Source organism: Stegodyphus dumicola, chromosome 3, assembly GCF_044657685.1.
Source record: "Stegodyphus dumicola isolate Sdum_Otavi_A_Nest chromosome 3, ASM4465768v1".
Lineage (NCBI taxonomy): Eukaryota > Metazoa > Arthropoda > Arachnida > Araneae > Eresidae > Stegodyphus > Stegodyphus dumicola.
Genome location: NC_140770.1, coordinates 160,976,525 through 160,992,833, shown reverse-complemented (window position 1 = coordinate 160,992,833; position 16,309 = coordinate 160,976,525).

Here is a 16,309-nt window from a genome sequence, read left to right as displayed (position 1 = left end):
GGATCTTGGAATGCAACTGAAAGAACACATAAGAATGGCGACGTTGCTTAACTAAAGGATTGTTATGAGTATGGCTTGAAAAATGGCTATGCGCATGGTTTCTAGAGTTCGGGACATTCTGAAAATTTGGCGACACCTTTTAAGATGGTTGCGATAACATATAGTCCCCAAAATTCTACCTAAGTAGGGAAAAATATTGATGAACAAATGACCAAATACTTCGAGTTACTGTAAAAATTTGAAAGTCTTCCTTTGAAAAATCCACTAATAAACCACGCTTTTAGGAAGCGAAATTATTCACCAGATCGAAAATTAAAAAAAAAAAAAAAAGAAGAAGAAGAACAAAGGGAAAAAAATAATCTGAAATCTTTCATATTTTACATTACCCCCCCCCCAAAAAGGGACTTTTTCATTTACACACACGTTTCGAAAGGCTTTAGGCTAACGCTACATTGTGTTAAAAATATTCATATCTAAAGATATGCTGTTTTAAAATATTTCTAAAGAATTCTAAAGAATACCCGACAGACAGTCTCGCGCACTGGAGATTAAAATGTTTTATTTCCTACTGTTTTGCCACTGCAGGCTTTGAAATTGTTGAGTTTGTTAATCAAAAATTAGTTAAACTTATAAGGTATTTCTTCCGCCTTCATAGCGTGCCTTCGTGGTGTAGTGGTCTGCACGCTGGGCGCATATCCAGAGGCCCGTGGTTCGATTCCTGGCAAAGGTGTTGCTTATTTTTCATCTCTCTTGCTTCGAAATAACCTAATGTCTCTACAGTGGCGCCCATACTAAAAGGCAGGTGGATGATGATTCTCCAAAACCAGGATTTGGCGATTAGGTCCCCTAAAAACCCCAGTCTCCCTTTAAAATGGGGAGTATATAAGGTATTTCTCCCGCCTTCTTAGCGTGTCTTCGTGGTGTTGTAGTCAGCAACCTCGACGCGTATACAGAGGTCCGTGGTTCGATTCCCGGCGAAGGTGCTCATTTTTCATCTCTCTTACTTTGAAATAACCTAATGTCTGTACAAATATTTAAAAAAAATATAAAATAGATAATAAAACAAATTCGAAATTTGGGCTTCCAGGTGCCCAAATTCGGGTGGAACCCTACGTTATTCAAAATTTGATGGCTCTAGGTATGGTTGTTTCTTCACAATGCGAGAAACATACCTTCACACAGATTCTTCAGTATTTAATATCTTAAAATGTAATAATAATGAATGATATCAATGAATGAATGAATAATATTTGATGGCAACAATTTGAAAAGTGATTCAACGCAAAATGCTGTTGCGACACTAATAGCCCTTCTGTGCTAACTCCCTTTTGGACTAAAACAAAAACTGACGGGAGGCTTTCTGTTCCAAACGGCCGCTGGTGTTTAATGAGTAAAACTTATTGGCCCTTCCGTGACTCTGGAATTTTCTTTTCCGAAAAAAATTTGGTGCTATATATAAATAATATTTATTCGTGTTTGCGTACAGTTTCTATTCGTAACTATTTTATACAATACAGGACGATTATACGAGGAAAAACAAACATAATTCAATAATTGTGCAGTAATATTTTACGTATATGTAAGAACTATAAACCTGTTGCCAAATGTATTCCTATAATTCGAAGGTACCATGTTTACACTAAAATGTTGTTTTAGAAATTCATTGCCTGTTAATTTTTTTTTTCGTCTGCATTAAAATCCCCCATCATAATAATCGATACCTCTGTACACCGAACTATATCCAACTAATTGCATCTATACCGAATTCTTCATCAATAAGCAAACTTGACTCTGAATATCTCCTAAGTGTACTAAAGAGAAACCGTTTTTAATTGGCGGAATAAACTGACGGATAAGTATATACAAATGCCCAGTATAAAACGCGTCTGTCCATTAATTGCAATATCAACCATACATACTGAGGTACAGGCTAAAGTATGCCTGAATCTGATGATAATGTACTGAACGAATATGGACTTGAGGCTGTTTTATTTATTTGAAAATAAGTCTGTGATATTGAAATTCTTTTGATTTTTCTTTTTACAGGAGAGTTTTGCTCTATCTTTCTTTTCTTCTTCCCTAATCTAAACAGCTTCCCACTCTGTTCTCCTTTTCAAAAAATTTTTTTTGTTGACTCATTTTAAAATTTTATTGATTTCAGTGAAACAAAATTCACAAACCGTACAGCCATTCACGACTGTATCGAACAAGCAACTGAGCCAGATCGGTTTAATTTAAATAACAAAAATTAATATAATAATTAATTCGTGATATATCTAATTAAAATTATTCAACATTTTCATAGATTGACGTTATATATGTATATATTGTTACGAAATGTCCAGGTGAGGTAAGATGGCTTCCCCGCAAAGCAGGTTTAGGGTCGCGTGAAAGCAGTGTTAGCACATTTGGCGAGAAATCGCCCATTTGGCGACAAAATTGGCGATATACCATGGACGGAAGGAGAACCTTCTGGAACAAATTCTTAACGATTTAGCCCAGAATGTTCTCGAACACAAGCCGAAAGCTATATAAACCCTGCTGGTCCGCAGTCAGAGAGTACCTCGCATAGAGCGCGAGATAGTGTGCTCGTCTAGCGAGCTGATAGTCAGTCATTGAGGGAGTGTCTAGAAGTCTAGCGCCGAGTGGGTTGTCGAGTGCATCGAAAAAGTCTCTTCGTGTATCGCGGTTAGTGCATCGTCGAAAGAGCGTGTTGAGCTCCAGGAACGACTGAACCGAAGAGTCGGGAGCTGTGCTCTGTGTGTCGTCGAGTGCATCGCGAGTTGTAACGTGAAGAGTCTCGAGAGTACGTGGAGTTCCGAGAACGACGGAGCAGAGTCGGAGGATTGTACTAGGGTGCTTTGCAGTGAAGCTGCCTCCACCGTTATTATAGCCTGATAACCTGAAGGCTGTGTCGCTGATTGTTTCAGCAAGTGCATAGTAGATCTCCGAAGACTGTAAAACGTGACTTTGGAACTGTCCTGATTAATATTAGCTAAATAAAGTGTGTTTTGATACTTCATCTAGTGTCGTCGTTATTCACTCCAAATCTACGCAACCCGTACAAACGTGGTATGAGAAAATAACGCAACAATATATTTTTATTATTTACAACTTAAATGAATTTTTGATTAACAAACACACGACTGAAAAGCGAGTAGTGGCAACACTATACTGAATAAAATATTTTTATCTCCAGCGCGCGGAACTGGCTCCCGAAAATTCCAAAGATATGCTGTGTTTAAATATTTTGTAATTTTGCGTGGAGTTTCAGTTTACGGGGCTTAATTGCGAAGAAAGTAATATTTAAAAAATAAAATTAACAAGCAAAACGTTAATAATAAAAAGATAAAAAAATTTTGTGAACCATCTTACTAGGAAAACTGAACATTCATATGATGAACTGAGAAAAGACTGAAAATAAATAGAAAAATGTATGTCAACACTTAAAAACTGCATTTCGAAATCTAAACATATGCTGCTTTTAAAATTTTTGTAATTTTGCTTTTGAACAGTATGTGGCATAAGGGTGAAGGAAAACATACTTTAAAATAAAGCTAGAAAGACAAACAAAATGGGTAAGCAGGAGTGATTGCAGCAAAAGTCTGGTAGACAGCGACCTCAGCGAGAACGTGAAAACCTTAACAAACCGTTTTGGGCGACCATTAAAATCTGAAACCTTTCAGATTTTTTTGATGAATTTTACTCATTAAATGTATTTCCAAAGTTACCATATGCATTTTCCTCCCATTTCTCAGTATATTCATTAACGTGAATACGTCCTTTCGGGGTATTATAAAATTTAGTCTGATTATTTGGCATATTTGATAACCTGGCCTGGATAAATTCTTGAACGTGCCTTATTCTTAGACTATATTTCTGAAGTCATAGAAAAGCAATGAAAAGCCATTTCATGCTTCACATGCCTTCTGACTGAAAAATAAGGCAAAACCAAAGTACCAAGCGAAAGAAACAACAAGAGCTACAAAAATAGATTCTTTATCGGACGGAAGCTGTCCATAATGAAGATTGAGTAAACGATTTCCGCACATCCGAAGTAAATTGATTTAGAATGGTAAAAATACCAACTCTTCCGACTCTTTATTTAGCGAAAGGAAACGGCAAATTGTTTTGTGTGAGTAATTTTATCAGGAAAGGAGAGAAAAATGTGTTTCATAAGTATCGCATTCTATGTGAAAGATGTGTGGCCAAACATGTTTACGACAGAAAAGTGCCTGCTCTATTATTTAGAAAAAATACTTCTTTACGTGCATTATACACTGACATATACAGTGATAAAACATGATATATACAGTGACATACAGTGTGATAAAACAATGACATACAGTGTGATATGTACAGTGGGATACAGTGTATATATAGTGTGATACAGTGTATATACAGTGACATACAATGTGATATATACAGTGTGATAAAACATGATATACACATGATATATACAGTGAGAAATATTTCTTTTCGTGCATTATACACTGACATATACAGTGATAAAACATGATATATACAGAGACATACAGTGTGATAAAACAGTGACATACAATGTGATATATACAGTGGGATGCAGTGTATATACAGTGTGATACAGTGTATATACAGTGACATACAATGTAATATATATAGCGTGATAAAACATGATATACACATGATATATACAGTGAAAAAATACTTCTTTTCGTGCACTGGCGCAGGTAGCACATTTTTTTGGGGGGGAGGCATTTAGGCCTAAAACATTATTAAACAGGGTGTTTCTAAATAGTTTTTACAAATTAAGAGAGGTGATATTATTCATCCAAATGAGCAATAATTACTATAGAACTAAGGTCGCATTCCACTCTGAGAAACAGAAAAGAGGAATATTAGAATTCCAAATTGAACTTACAACAGTGCTGGGAAAGCTAATGAACGAGAGCAAAAGTTGCACAACCAGTTTAGTGAAAAACTCACAGAGAGTGCACAAAACGGATAAAACCGAAAACTTGGTGTTCTAGTGTTAATTCGAGCTCAGACTTTGATGGCAAACACTCAAATGCACATCTTTGGTTCGCAAAGTCTCAACCTTGCAAACGATTGCAACAACTTAATTATCTAATCAAGGGCTGAATATTATTTACTAACTCCAACTTCCGCTGTATGCCGAGATTAGAATGAAAAGTTCGTGTTGTGTTGTGTTCTGGCTCTCAGAACTTCGTTTCCCATAGAAGAGCGCTTCAAGTAGAATGAGCGCAGCACAGTTAAGTCCAGGAGGACAGGATAGAAGTGTTTGCCATCAAAGTCTGAGATGTGCAGTCTGTGCTGAGCAAAGTCTGTGCAGTCTTCATGAGTTTCTCACTAAACTGATGCGCAACTTTTGGTCTCGTTTATTCGCCCTCCCAACACTGTTGTAAGTTCAACTTGTAATTCTAATATTCCTCTTTTCTGCCTCTCAGAGTGGAATGCGACCCTATGTTCTATGGTAATTATTGCTAATCTGGATGAGTACTAACATCCCTCTTAATTTGTAAAAACAACTTAGAATCACCCTGTATAGTGGTTACTAATGTAATTGTTGAGGCAAGCAAAAGATAATAAGATTCTTAATTTCCATCCGAAATTAAAATTGAAAAAGAAAATAGTTTTTCTCTAGATCAGTCATCAGACTTTGTCTACTCAAGGAAGCCTTCCAACTGTAAGGTTAATGTTAACATACAGTTAGTGTAATTTGCTCACTGAAAGCATTAGCTCGTGCTCCAGGTATCGCCTATCCTTACATTATAAACAGTGACAGGGGTGTGCTCGCATATTTTTACGCAAACTGCCGAAATCTGGCTCTGTTGATGTTATCTGCAATCACATTCCATATGCTGGACTTCATTTGTTTGTATACTTTGTTTCTGCTGCCACATACGTTGTGAAAGATTTGTCAGTGAAGGTGTGAGAAACTTCGAGGTATTCTGCAAGAATCTATAAGCATAAATTTAGGAGTTGCTGTTGCTTAAATTTAGATTTTAACCTCGGATTTGGTGATTTATCGGTAAGCTGTTCATTTCCTTTATGGCGGTAGTAGTTGTGCTCCCTCGAGGAAGGGTTGGATCAGATTTCTGGAACCGACCACTTAATGGGAGGAGGCCCGGGGTTTGGTCTGTACCTTCTAAGAGTGGGTATAGCTACGGAGCAGTGACGTACCTCTCTCTATCCCAATCCGACATAGGCCTCCTCATGGACCCGCTGGTAATGAGGTTCGCCTAGGCTAACTATGTTCAGATGGATGGCCATTCCTGGAGGTCGACTGGGACTGACCATCCCAGCGTACTGGCTAGATCAATATCGAGACAGTCTCTCCTTATGGGGAAAATAAACTATCCTCACAGGGAATAGAACCAGCGTTTGTTCGTTGGTGGGTTCAGGCTCGATAGGGACAGTACTGATACTGCCATGTAGGCTCCTTGGTTGTGGGGACGTTACATGGCCAGGTATCGAAGGTTGTCCTTAGGGAATGGGCTCCTCATTCTCTAAGGTCAATGATAAGGGACGGTCGATGACTAACTATGTGACTTTGTTCTTTTTCAGTGGGAGCGTTGCCGTCCGCCTTTGGCTTGTTTGCTTTTAATGTGCTATATGAAACATTTAAGTCCCTCTGGGTTGACCGAGGTGGGTGGCGCCTCCTCGGATTGGTGAGGGAGGTTGGGGAGGGGAGCTATAACCGTGTTAAGGCTCCGTGTTCCAGGGGTTGGGGACTATAACCGTGTTAAGGCTGCATTAAGCATGTCTGGAAGCCCATTCCTTCTGATGAACTGTCCCTTTCCTTTATTGGCAAGCCTTCTGATTTATCGTAGTACTCAGAAAGATTTTTTAATCCAGTTATGCTTAGTTTTTCCTTCTGGAGAATATTCTCTTATTGTTTTGTTCAACTGAAAATGGTGTTTTGTTGTGTAATTTTTAACACTGTCGTCTAAATTCAATTAATTTTCCATTAGAAAACTGTTTAGTTTTGCAAAGCATTGCACATTGTTCTCTTTGACATAGGATGACCACATGTGTCTTAAAACTTATCTATAACTAAAAATATAATTTTAGTTAATATACTCTGGTAAACTAATATGAGTGTTTTATATTATATATATATATATATATATTTTTTTTTTCCCGAAGTTTTTTTTTTTTTTTTTTTTTTTTTTTTTTTTTTGTCTCGCGGAACCCTGGACTTTGACTCGTGAAACCCCACGGCTCCGCGGACCATAGTTTTAAGAAAGAGCATTGCCGTACGTAAAGTATTTAAAGAAATCACCTTGAGATTTAACAGCCCTGTTTTTACTGTTATTGTCACTGTTTACTTTCAACTGTCATGTTTTTAGCCAAAGGGGCAATTTGCCCATAAGGGCTATTAATTGCGTTTTGGCATTCTGCGTCGTCCACTATAAAATGGCCTTTCACTTTTCAAATTGCTGCTACCAAATATTAGAACCTTGCATTATATTTAAAGAAATTAAATAATGAAAAATCTGCATGAATGTATGTATCTTTCTTGCACTGTGAAAAAACAACGGTACTTAGAGACATCCAATTTTGAATAACGTAGTCCTCCACTCGAATACGGGCATCTGGAAGACCAAATTTGGAATCTGGAATTTGTATCATTATCTATTTCATATTTTGTAAAACTTTAACGAATTTTTGAATAAGAAACTCAACGATTTCAAAGCGAGCAATCGCAACACTGTACGGAAAAAAAAAAAAAAAAAAAAAAAAAAAAAAAGTTATCTCCAGCGCGCGAGACTGCGAGACTATGTATCGGAAATTCAAAAAATATAATCTTTTTAAATTACTTTGTGATATTGCTGTTGAATTGAATTTTATGGTTTAAGTGCGAAAAACATGATATTTAATAAATAAAGCTAACCCACAAAACATTAAAAAAATGCTACTTTGGGCTTTATATAAAATTTGAGAGCTTTCAGACTTTTTTTTTTTATTCCCTCGAAACTTTTTTTATAAAAATCACGAATATTAGCTAAATTATGATACTGGATATTAATAATGAAGAATTCTTCCTTAAGGGAGAAGAATTTCAGAATTTTCTTCCGTTAATGCCAGGAGAAGGAACGTAGAGAACGTGCCAGAAGAGCCTAGAATCAACAAATTTTAAGTTTATTTAATTTTTAAGTCAACATGTGTTCTTGAAACTGAACATGTGCACTCGAAGAATGATTTTTTGAACTTCGGATTTGATTTTTATTACTTTTGTATTTTGTTAGAATTTAATCACTTCAGTTTGCTTTTTAAGTCAACAGATGGCAACACATGTTCAACTCAGGTACCTATTGACTAGCGTTTGCAGCTGGAACTTTTTGTCTCCATTCTTGATACACAAACAAAAACTGTCAAAACGACATGTAGGAAAATAAATTTAAACTCTGCTTTTATTTCTGAAGAAAAACTTCCATTCCAACAATTTAAAATTAAATTATTATTTTGTTTCTCTTTCTGTTGCTGTTATACAGAGAGTAGGGACAGGGCTTAATTTTTATAATTTGTAGTACCGGAGCCCTATGGAAGACCTTCAGCAAAGAGGAACAAGAGTAAATAAATTAATCAAATGACTATTAAACTCATTAATAATTTTAAAATTAAATAGTAGATTATTATCTAATTAATTCATTATAATTTAATTCATAATTATTATATAATTAATTAACTATTATTTATTGAAATAATTAAAGTTATTAAATAATTAAAATTAAATTAAACGTAAAGAGATAAATTAAAATTTAATAACGATTTTTAACATAATTTTATTGCTAAAAATAAAATTTTCGAGATAAAATTTCTATTGATTTTGTTATTCAATTACGTAAATAAAGTGCCGGAGCCTTCTTATTTAGGGCTCCGGTGGGCTCCGGCTAGAACTATTATTTATTAGCGAAACTAAGAAGCATAGGAGCCGGGATCAGGTGAGCTCCGGCTCAATTTAAACTCTGATAGTAAGGTAAAATCATCACAAAAATTAAATATTCTTAAAGTATAGCTGATGAAAATTAAAATAATGAAATAGAATGAGGGCGTGAGAGTGGGTGGAAACAAAAAATGAGGGGAATCTTGGTGAGAGAAAACGGTCTCTTTGACCGCGGCTCTCTGCTGATATAATTATAGCCATCAAGCGAATGCGTGTCAGAGATAAAATGAGTCCTGAATCTAACTCCTAAGGATGAATGTAAAGTTGCTGGTTACACTTTTCGCCCCCCGTATTTGTTTACATTAGTGGATACTGTGGGAAGACGACTTATAGGACGTGCTTGAGCAGTTTATCTCAGCATTTCACTCTTATTGTACTCGCTGTCACTTAATGCACATTTAAGAATACAAATTTTCCTTCGGATCAAAAATTAAATATAAAAAGAATAAAATCTGAAAGCTTTCAGGTTTTATATTAAACCGAATTAATTTTTTTTTTTTTTTTTTTTTTTTTTTTTTTTTTTTTTTTACGTTTTCTGTGTTACCTTTCTTCGCACTTAAACCACATAAAATTATAAAATTAAATTCAACAGCAATATTACAAAATATTTGAAAACAGCATATCTTTAGAATTTCCGGCAGATGGTCTCGCGCACTGTATATATAAATGTTATTTTCCGTACAGAGTTGCTACTGCTCGTTTTGAAATCGTTGAGTTTGTTTATAAAAAATTCTTTAAAATTTTACAAAATATGAAACAGGTAATAATACAAATTCGAAATTCGGGCATCGAGGTGCCCATGTTCGGGTGTAGGATTACGTTATTCAAAATTCAATGGCTCTAGGTACCGTCGTTTTTTCACAGTGCGAGAAACATACATACATTCATACATCTTCTTCATTATTTAATTCCTTAATAAATATAATACAGGACGGTAATATGTGGTGGCAACAATTTAAAAAGGGAAACGGACATTTATAGTGAAACAACGCAAAATGCTGTTTCGAAACTAACAGCCGTTCTGGGGTACCGTTCCCTTGGGCTAATATATAAGAGAAAGAGACTAAATTGTAATTACTTATTCTCAAGTCTTGTCCTGCTTGAAAAGTTTTCTCCGAAAAGTTAAGAAAGCTTTCATAATTTATTTCAGTTTAAAGTAAGTTACTTTGCGATCAATTAAACTTGTTAGGACTATCTTAAATAAACGTCAGTCTGAAAATTTAATATAATTTGCTGTCCATATATCATGTATCTGGCAGCGGTGAGCCAATCAGCTGCCTGGCAGAGCCCAGCAAGTGAGAGAGGCGAGTTGCATGTTAGCCTCAGAGGAGGCAGGTTGTAGGTTAATTATGTTGTAGGAGCGAGGTAGTGCTCCGAGTTTGCCTTTATTTTTTAAATGTTAATTTTTTTTCCATTATTCTTTGAAAGTTAATTTTTAATAAATGTTTGTTTCGTTTTCCTTATGATGCCTTATTAATCCGTAAGGTCATTACAGCACGCTCTCTTTCGAGAACCAGAGCTAACGAAGCCGACTGAATTTTGGAGAAAAGGTGAGAAATTTTTGTTGTAACTTTAAGGAAAATTTCTTTTAAATATGTTTAAAGGAGTAGTTAAAAGTGATTTGATTTCGGTGTTGAAGGAACTAGGTGAAGAAGCCGATTCTAGTTTAAAAGTTGTAGAATTAAAAGATAAGCTTTTAAGTTCTAAAGAATATTTGAAAGATAAAGATTTTGTTATTGAATTTCTTAATACTACGGTTGAAGAAAGGAAAAAGTCAGAAGAAATTGTGAAATTGCGTTTAATGCAAATCGAAAGTAGCAACGAATCTAGTAATAACGTAGAAAATACACTTTCATTAGATAAGCTTTTGAAAGCTGTACAGGCATTATCGATTTCTGTACCTAAAAAGGGTGAAGCATGGAACTTATTTTTTGATTCCATAGAAAGGGCTTTTAAGCATAAGAACGTACCAAATGAGTTTAAGTCTGAAATTTTACTTAAACTGATAGGTGATAAATCCTCTAATATTCTAGTATATATTAAAGATGATGATTTGAAAGATTATGAAAAAATTAAATCTTTAATTCTTAAGGAATATGAACCATCGCCAATTATATGTTTAGAAAATTTTCGCCAAGCTCAAAGGTTGACGGGGGAAACTCATTTGCAGTTCGCCTCTCGTTTAAGATCATGTTGGATCCATTATTGTAAAAGTAGAAACGTCAATGATTTTGAGTCTTTAATTAACTTAATAATTTCTGACAAACTTTTTCAAACATTGGATAGTGATTTAGCGTGCCATGTTGCAGTTCGACAAGGTGAAAGTTGGCTACGTCCAGAAGAACTAGCGAAGGAATGCGACACTTATTTCATCGCAAAAGGTAAATCTTTTGATGACATAAGAGGTGAAAAGCGCGCTAGTTTTCGTGATTCATACAACAAAAACTCTAAATATATTCCACCAGCGCTAAGAAAAGATTTAGTGGTAAATGAACAGAAACATTCGTTTAAACCGCGAGAATGTTATGTGTGTAGTAGCAGTTTACATTTGGCTAAGGATTGCCCGAACAGGCGAAATAAATTTGAGAGGTCCAATAAACAGAACGATAATTTCCCGGTCAAACCGAAAGTTAACACTTCAAGTAAGTCGAAGGACAATGCGGTTGTTACATTTGTAGATTCTAAACATTTACAAAAACCCGAGTGTTCCGACGGCAAACTTAATTTTTATTCCTTGGAAAAGATTACTATTTACATTGCAGGGAAGCAAGTAGAAGCTATAAAAGATTCAGGTACGGAAATACCAATTTTGAACACTACATTAATTCCTGATTTAAAAATAGAAAGTAAGGGTAAAATCATTTTAAGTTCCGCATTTGGCGACGTCATAGAGGCAACGTTAGCAACTATTCCCATTTATTACAAAAAACCAAACAGTTGTCTATATTCGCGTGTAGAAGCTCTTTTCGCGTTGACAGATAAGCTAAATGTCCAATGTTTAATTACACCAGATGTATGGGATCGCATATTTGAAGACGAGAATGAATCAACAGTCTTCCCCGAGACGAAACCGGAAACTCATAAACAAAAACAACTTGAGGTTGGCGCCGTTGAACTGTCAAATGTAAATCTTTTTTATAGCTCAGTTGCGAATCAGAATGATGAAAGACTAAACAGTTATTCGGAATCGAATAAATTTAAGGTCGATCAGAGAAACTGCCAAACGTTAATAAATTCTTTTAAGGATGCAGAAGTAGGAAAGAATAATTTCTTTTTACAGGACGAATTATTATTTCATAAAGAAAAAATTTGTGGGGAAAACATACAACAGTTAGTTTTGCCCGAGAATTATCGAAATAAAGTCCTTCAATTAGCTCATGATTCCATATTCGGAAATCATTTAGGTATGAGGAAAACTAAAGAAAGAATTAAGCTTTCATTTTATTGGCCGAACATATCCAAAGATGTAGAAAATTATTGTAGAACATGCGAAAGATGTCAATTAAAAAGTCCGGAAAGACAATCGGATAAAATTCCGATTACTCCTATTGTTCGCGCGCCATATCCCTTTCATACGGTAAATATAGATATTATTGGTGAAATTTCACCTCCTTCAGGAAGGAAACATAAATATTGTTTGTGTTTGATAGATAATCATTCAAAATGGCCAGAAGTCATACCTTTAAAAAGTCTTTCTGCTAAAGCTACTTGTGAGGCTCTTTTAGATATTTTTATGAGAACCGGTATTCCAGAAATAATTTGTAGCGATCAAGGCACTAATTTTACCTCACAATTAACTCAAGAATTCGAAAAAAGGTTAGGAACTCATCCTCGTTTTTCGACACCTGGTTACCCAGCATCAAACGGCTCAGTGGAAAAATGGAATCGGGTATTTAAACAAATGTTACATCATGTAATTCGCACAGATCCTGTTAATTGGGACAAGCACATACCTTATTTACTTTTTGCGTATCGTGAAGTTCCAAATTGCACTACCGGTGTATCTCCATTTATGCTTATGTACGGTCGTGAAGCTAGAGGTCCCTTAGCTGTGTTAAAATCATCATGGTCCGGTGAAATACCATTACCTCTTAATCTGAGTAATTCAGCAGTTGATTATCTACAAGAATTAAAGATAAATTTAGAGAAAGCATCTGAGCTCGCTTCTTTATCTGCCGCGGAAAAACAAGAAGCTTATGCATATTATTTTAACCGTCGCAAAAGTTTGAAAGAATTTAAAAATGGTGATCTAGTATATTTACTTATACCAGACTCTAGCAACAAGCTATATGCTAGGTGGACAGGTCCAGGTGAAATTGTTGAAAGAGTAAATCCTCATTCTTACAAAGTTAAATTACCCGATGGGAGTGTGAGGCATGTTCATGTGAATAGAATAAGAAAATTTTATGTTCGAGCACAAACTGTGGGAGTGATATTTGAAGATGATTCTGAGTTTGGGGAAATTCATACCACTCCAAATAAAGGAGATTGCGCAGTAACTAGAAGGGACATCGAGGTGGATATTAGTCATTTAGAGGATAGCAAACAAAAGGAATTACACGAGCTCTTACTCAAGCACATCGCGTTATTTTCTGGGGAGATCCAAATAGTCAGAGTTGGTGAACATAGAATTCGGTTGTTACCTGGAGCTGAAAGAAAAAAGCCATATATCTATAAGATCCCAGAATCTTTGAAACCTGAAGTAGATAAACAGATCGAGGAATTGGAGAGCTTGGGTCTTATTGAGCCAAGTGAAGCTGAAATAGCATACCCGGTCGTATGTGTTGCCAAGAAAGACGGAAGTATGCGTTTATGTATTGATTTCAGGTTGTTGAATCAAGTAACCAAACCTGTTGATTTTCCAATGGAGAATGTGACTGATCTAATCAATAAAATTGGACACGCGAATGTTATCACCTGTTTAGATGTCTTTAAAGGTTACTGGGAAATACCTTTAGAAGAAGAAAGTCGTGATTTAACATCATTCAAGACACATCGTTCCCAATATCGTTGGAAAGTGATGCCTTTTGGATTAAAAAATGCAGCTTCTATTTTTCAGCGAGTGATGAATGATGCCTTAAGAAAACATAGTGATTTTTGCAAAGCATATATTGATGATATTGCTATCTTTTCAGCAGATTGGAATTCGCATCTCAAACATTTAGATGCTGTGCTAACTACATTAAGTGATCTCAGGTTTACGGTGAACGTGAAGAAATGTGTTTTTGCACGTTCGGAGATAAAGTATTTAGGACATATAATAGGAGCTGGAAGACATCAACCTGATCCTGAAAAATTACAAGCCATTGAAATTATAAAAAGTCCTAAAACAAAGACTGCTCTAAAGAGTGCATTAGGCTTATTCAACTGTTATCGTGATTACATAAAGAATTATGCAGAAATAGCTCGCCCATTGACGGAGCTTACGAAAAAGAAAATTCCTGAGAGAATTCCATGGACTGATGTTGAGGAATCAGCATTTCAAGGACTGAAACGTCGACTGTGTGAAGCACCAAAACTGTACACTCCAGAACCAGAAAAACCTTACACCATACAGTGTGATGCTAGTTCATATGGTGTTGGTGCTTGCTTGTCACAACGAGACAGCAAAGGCAGCTTGCATCCTATCAGTTTTGCCAGTCAAAAACTTTCGAAAAGTCAGCAGAACTGGTCAACTATTGAACGCGAGGCTTATGCCGTTGTGTGGTCATTAAAAAAGTTCGAGTGTTGGGTGTTTGGATCCAATATCGAGCTGATCACAGACCATAATCCATTGTTATATTTGTATAAGTCGGCACCGCATTCAGCCAAATTACAGAGGTGGGCAATGGCACTTCAGCGCTATAATATTCATATTTCTCATTGCCCTGGTGCACAATTAAAAAATGCAGATGGTCTTTCAAGACTAGTGGGTGAATGAAATAGGTGTGAACTAAGTATGAACTAATATGTTTTAAAACTTTGCATTAGTTACTTTCTTTTGTTCCGGAATTGTACGAGAGCTACTTTCCATCTGTTTTGAAAATCAAATTACTGGTTTCCATTTAATATTGCATTATAATAGTGTGTTTTGAAATAGTATTGCATTATAATAGTGTGTTTTGAAATAGTATTGCATATATGTTTTATCACAGAACTCCGGTATTGTATCAAGCCATCTGTTCATCTGTTGTGAGATGAATGTTTATTGCCTTTATTTCAAAGTATGTTATTATGTCATGTATACATGTTCATATATTTTGAATTAATTTGGTATGCGGAGTATACAATTTAAGATTGTATTTGCTGGTTCAGTTTACAGATTCTCCTTCGCTTTGGCGTAGCACAATCTTACCGGGTGGGTGTCATGTATCTGGCAGCGGTGAGCCAATCAGCTGCCTGGCAGAGGCCCAGCAAGTGAGAGAGGCGAGTTGCATGTTAGCCTCAGAGGAGGCAGGTTGTAGGTTAATTATGTTGTAGGAGCGAGGTAGTGCTCCGAGTTTGCCTTTATTCTTTAAATGTTAATTTTTTTTTCCATTATTCTTTGAAAGTTAATTTTTAATAAATGTTTGTTTCGTTTTCCTTATGGTGCCTTATTAATCCGTAAGGTCATTACACCATATATTTGAATTACGAAGTGTAAGCAGGAAAAATATCTTGGAGGTACCAAATTTTAGATTTCAGATATAAAATAAATATAAGTTTGAATTTTTTTTCCCTTTGTGATATTATTATTATTGTTTGTGTGTTTTAAAAAATGCTTAGCAAGCAAAATTTTAAATTTATTGAAAATTTGATTTTTGATATTGAGATTAAAAAAAAACTCAACGACTTCAAAGCGAGCAGCAGGAACACTGTACGGAATAAAAAATTTTTATCTCCAGCGCGCTAGACTGTCTATCGAATATTCTAAACACATGCTGTTATATGTTTAGCTCAAATGCTTTCGAAACTTGTATGTGTGTGTAAGTGAAAAAAACGGCCCTTTGGATATAATATAAAATCTGAAAGCTTTCAGACTTTTATTTTTATTTTATTTTATTTATTTTTTTAAATTTAGGTCAGGCATGATGTTTTTCTCTAGGACCAAAAAGTTTTCATAGAATTTTAAACTACTTCCCTAAAAACTATCGAGCTGACATTTATTGTACACACGTTGTTAATGACTGACAGTACAATGTAGCGAAACGATTTTTTTTTTTTAAGTTTGACTTTTTTAAAGGTTTTTTATTTAATGTTCAAACGAATTTTTGCACATACTTTCTTTTAACGAGATTTTTAACATAATTTCTGAATTTTTTTTTCCCCAAAATCGCCACCTGACATAACCGAATTGTTAGAAATAAAACACTAATTATTCATCGTTGAAAAACAATTTTT